Genomic DNA, 5934 nt, shown 5'->3' with positions numbered 1-5934 from the left:
CTCTTGTAATGTTCCATGCCCAGGTTCAGAAAACTTTTGTTCAATTACGTTAATATTTGAAAATACCTATATCAAGGAGAGCAGTTGACATAATGGAATTTTTATTTAGAGGTACCTACACATTTTTATCTCGCCACAAAATTATTAAGTACTTATATGATTTATGGTTGGAATGTCACGAATGATCTGCGTCAGTATTTCCAAAATATTTCCAGATCTGCCATTCAGGAATTCGTGCCAAACACAATCGTATACAGTTTTATTTATATTGCAATAAGCTGTAGTTTAGACTTATAAAAAAAATTATACGTTTGCCTTTGGAAGAGAAAAAAACATTTTCCAAATCAAATGTTATCAGAAATTCTACGGGGAGATGGAGAAAATCCATTATTTACTTTAAAACATCTATTTATAATAATACAAGACGAATCACAAACAAATTAAAGCCAGTCAAACGTTATGCATGACGTAACTAAATGTCACTATGACTAAATAAACTGACTAAAATTACGTATTGTTTTGTTCTTTGTCCACATTCTTCCAGATAAAATGCGCAATGCCATTGGTCGAAAAGGATATGGCACAAACCAATACAACTTATAATATAGCGTAGCGAATTAATACTATTGGTTTGTTCTATATCCGGATATGGAACAAACCAATGCAATCTTTTGTATTATTTTTATGGATTTGGAACAAAAATATACTTAAAACTAGTTTATTTCAATATTTTTTGGTCTTTTGTCACTGGATATGTAACATAACAATACTTAATGATCGTTTTACGTAAAAAAGTTTTTTTTGATAAAAGTGGTCTGTGTCACAAACCAATACTAAGGTAGCGCATTCATAATATCGTCATTATCACCATCAACCAAGATAAATCCACTGCTGGATGAAGGTTATCCCAACCTAATTCTACATTTCTTGGTCATATAAACTGCAATATTTTTTTAAATTTGTGATTTTATATACACATTTATATCGTCATTATCGTCATCAACCTGTATCAATCCACTGCTGGATGAAGGCCTCTTTAAGCTGATTCCACATCTTTAGGTCTTATAAATTCCTATTTTTATCAGATATAATATGTATTGCTTCATTATTTATCAACATTTGTCTCGATATGAATGTCCCGCACCGGGAAACTATATTGTTTAAGGTTAATTTTTAAATCAAAATATGATTTTTAAAATATTATTCTATGGCTCCGAGCATTTATTTTTTATAGACAATGAAACAAAATAATGTTTAAATTTATTTTTTATGCTACTAACCTTTTTCTATTATGTAAATGGGACCCGAAAGAGATTAATATTCGCGTTATATTGGATCGCTATTTATGATAATCACGATTGAGATGTATAATTATTTATCATATTTAAATGCACATACCTACACATATATTGTATTAAAATTAAAATGACAGTGGTAGCAATCGGCGATTGCCAGCTGTTCTGCTAAGCCTAGCAGCCTGAAATGGTGTCAGACGATATTATTGAGAAGGCCAGACTCCAGAATAGACTACGCACATGACTCCAAATTTGTATTGGCAGTGACGACATGCAGATCGTAAAACTGACAAATCAGCTAAATTTTCAACTGTCTGACGTGAATGAAAATCCATCCCGAAGGGAAAACTATGGCGCCGTCTATACACGCTTTACAATTATTATATTAAAATCCAACACCAAGTCACTATGACGAAAAGCTGTCTGCAAGACCTAGCGAGACAGACTGGCGAGAGCCAGCTGGCTCAGCTAGTCTTTATAATTATCTTCAAATGTGTTAATATTGCCCATTTTTTGAATAATAAAATGCCTATTTCTTGTCAAATTTGAGATCACAGAGATTATCAATATAATTTTTTATCGTAAATATTTCACTATAATAATGTCGACATAAATTATACTAATGGTTTTGTAAATGCGTTTAAAAATTAATAAATGTAAACAATCTTAACACCACTGCACATGGATGTATTGAAATATGACTATATTCTAAAACATTAGATCGAGAGGTTTAAAAGAATACTATTTTATGTAATAAAAATACTTTATGCAGTCATCAAATATTTAAAATAAATATAAAGGATAATAAGGCTTCAAAATTATATAAATAGATTATCTACAACGTTTAAAGAATGTCCAGGGTTATGCTCTGAAAATTCCATAAAAGCTCCATTTTGACCTACGCTGAGCATGTGGACCGTTAAGCTCTTTTCTAAAGCTTAGCTGAGACTTTTTTTTTATCAATATTGGATTAGGTTGAAAGCATGATGAAAGCAACCTTATGTTAACCAATTTTTACTAGGTGGACGGACACTACTTGTAGGCCAGCTATTTTTGGAATAAAATTATTCCCTTAAAAAATATGAAATAGGAACAGAATAAATATTTGTGAAAACTTACCAAATCAACATGTTTCTCGAGTTTATAAAATGTTTAGAAAATATTCACAAACAGTGTATTTAGAAATTATGACATTTACAAGAACGCACGAGTTAACTCGTCCATGGCCTGACGCGACATACATGCTTTGACGCATTAACTCGGTTCTGGCAGTGATCAGTTGCCTATGACGCCATTTTTATGGGGATCGCTGACTACGCTGCAAGCGTATGGTATAAGCGGCATAACCGAAAAAGTGTTGTAATCAGTGAACCTATTTTAAGTAGTAAACGCAGTGCACTGTTGTCAATCACAAAGGCCTACTGTACAACTTCAACGGACACGCTCCCTGTTTTGGCTGGGGTCCTCCCTCATATATTACAGGTACACGGCGCATCCACGATGCTTCTCAAAGGCGAGGAGGTGGATGTTCCCTCCTTGATAGTGAAAAATCATGAGGAAGCGGACTATCTATGTAAGGAGCGATGCCTGACAGAAAAATGGGATGCCTCCAACAAAGGCAGGCGCACATATGTGTTTTCCAAATACATATCAAATGGCGAATGAACTAGGGAAGACGACATGGTGGTTTCGCTGGCTGGCTCCATAAGCTTGGTCTTGTTACCTGTTCAACATGTCCATGTGGCGGAGAAATACAGGATGCAAACCAAATCCTCTGGAAATGTCCTAAAATGTGTACGGAAAGGGGAGAGGTGCTCAAGTCAGTTCAACCAACTATTGGGCCCATCGTTCCATCCGATCTAGTCCCCACAAAGTTCAATTTTGTTGCATTTAGAAAATTTGCAGTGCCATACTGCCAGTGACAAAATCTCTTCACTTAAAATGTTCGGCAGTTTTGTATTTTAGCTTTTGTTACTTACTGCAATACTCTCTTAACTTGAAGTCAAAATACATTTAGGTAGGTAACTGCTCCTGAGACATTCCCAGTTATAAAAAATGCTTCACACAAACGTAGGGTTCCGTTATACGCCCGATTAAGTTTGGTTGTGGTTTGGTGGGGATATTTACTTGGTGCATGTCATTGACTATCCTTCAGAGCAATGTTTCTTAACCTTTTTACATCCGCGGACCACAAAAAAATCAAAAAATGTTTTGCGGACCATCAACATTGGAATAAAATAATAAATATTTGTGTTTACACTATTTTTGAAACAATTGTTGAAATATAATACAACCCCATTTCCAATGTTGGGTTTCTAGGTAACTATTTTTGAACTGCAGAAAAATTTTGCGGCCCACCCAAAAATCTTCGCGAACTACCGGTTAATAAACTATGCTTCAGAGGATAATGATGAGAAACGGAGCAAGGTCAATCAATCCAACGCAAAAGTCTAGAAAAAAGACTGGTAGGTAACAAAGAAATTTGACGGGTAAGGTATTGAGAAAAAATACCTATACATAGGTATTAGTTGACCAGTGATTACCATTTTTACGGAAAAAAAAAGTACATAATGTTCATTATATTTTTTTTTTGAGACAAGACTGTTTCTGACATTTTGTGAACATAAAAATATATCGACTTTTGTAGGAAGTATTTTTTGCCTATTATTATTCAATTTATTTTACATATTGTGGACGTTACAAATTATAAATTTAAGACGTTCACAACCATTTAGAAACAAAGAAATATTATTAAAACAGTATTAGGTGAAATATAGTACATGTACTATAATTTAGGTCTGCTTACTATAGATCTACCATCATAAATTGCCATTTCAGCGAGGGCGCTAGTATGACATTGAGAATATTACCATAACTAACAAAAAAATGGTAATTTATAATTTTTTATTGGTAGTAGATTTCTGTACAAATATTATGCAATCCATAATAATTCGAGAAACATGTCAAATTAAATGGCATTTGTAACAAATTTATCCTCGATAGACAATTTTAGTTTCAAATTTGACCGGCTGCCAACTTACGGTGGTAGATCTTTAAGTACGAGATTAAAAGGTATTAAAACCAAAATAATTTGAATATCCGAAAAAAGTATTGGTTATCTCTATTTAATTTCGACATTAAAAAATAAGCAAAAGTAGGTACCTACCTACTAAAGTTTCGATATTTCCGTACTATAAATTTAATAATCGGTGCAAATGCTGTTTAATGTAATTTTAATTTTAAATCTTATAGATGGAACAATTGTGATATTTTACAAGTAATTTAGAGGGTGTTTTTTAACAATATGGTTTGCGATCCCTGGAATACACAATCGGATTTTTTACAAGAAACCCTATAGAGTAGGTATAGATCGTGAGTTTTATTTTTTTACTATTTTTAACGCATTTCTATTCTCATAATGCGTACAAATGTCATAAAAAAAATCATAATTTAACGTAAAAAAAAATATGTATCTAGTGGAAAGTCCAGATGACAACGGTACCATAAAATGCGTACTATAATTTTTGCTGAAATACTTTAAATTTTCTTGGACCGAGTACCTACAGTGTTGCCAACCGTACTATAGTTATAGTATTTGTACTATATTTTTGGTCCGCGTACTATGTACGCTATAAAACAGGTATAGTACGCCCAAAATACTATAATTTTGAATATCGGAAAAAAGATGTAAAAAGTACTAAAATTTTGATATTTCCGTTTGGTTGAGCGTTTAGCAGCAGACTGTATTAATTGGTGGGTGATGATGCTGGGAATTCCGGATATAGGGGAAGAGGGTGATGAACAAGAAGACGTGGCACTGACCTTTTGATGAGATGAGGGCTGGCGCTCACTGGCACTGGTCCCAGGTCATACACACACGCACTGGTTGTTTTGGGCACCCTGTTCGCGCACTTGTTTCACAGTTTATGGATGATTATGATATTGATGAAGGATAATGGTATGTATGTATGATTGAACGAATATCTTTCAGATATGTTTTGAGTTACTCCTGAGTTTTCAATCAATTACTAGCCATGGTAAGCTGTCAGAAGCCCGCTCGCGTCGGCTGGTTGGTCGTAACTGCCTGTCTCTTTGGAATTACGGTAGTCTTTTGCCCGTAATTGCTCTTGTTACAACACTACTGGATTTATGATGTGGGTGGGGAACTAAGGATGGGAATAGGAATATAAATGGCCCAACCACCGTTCGATAAATTGGTGCAAAGTTATATAATTTCGCAATATAAGAAGATTTGAAGAACTTGGAAAAAAATTGCTCAAAAAACGTAAAAAAGTCCCTTTACTTTGGTTTAAAATGAAATTTCTTGAATTATTCTTCGGTAAGTATTTTTGTTCGGAAGAGATCTTACCTAAATAAAAAGGGGCCTCGGAGTTTCTCAAATTCTCCGTTATTTTTTCCTGAGAAACAAAAAACCTATACATTTTCAAAAATGACAACGCGTACTATACTTAATAATATAACTATAATTTTGGAGGCTCTGTACTATAATTCCACTTTGAAAAGATGGCAGCACTGAGTACCTACCTTCAGTGACAAAAAGATAGCAACATATTGCTATATACCAACACTGTATATATTTTAATTTTTAAAAGATGGCAACACTGAATGACTATGCTTT

The sequence above is a fragment of the Rhyacophila brunnea genome, unplaced genomic scaffold (genome assembly GCF_057557595.1).
Source record: "Rhyacophila brunnea isolate RB1 unplaced genomic scaffold, BYU_Rbru_1.0 scaffold_4, whole genome shotgun sequence".
Lineage (NCBI taxonomy): Eukaryota > Metazoa > Arthropoda > Insecta > Trichoptera > Rhyacophilidae > Rhyacophila > Rhyacophila brunnea.
Note: the sequence above shows the minus strand (reverse complement) of the source record.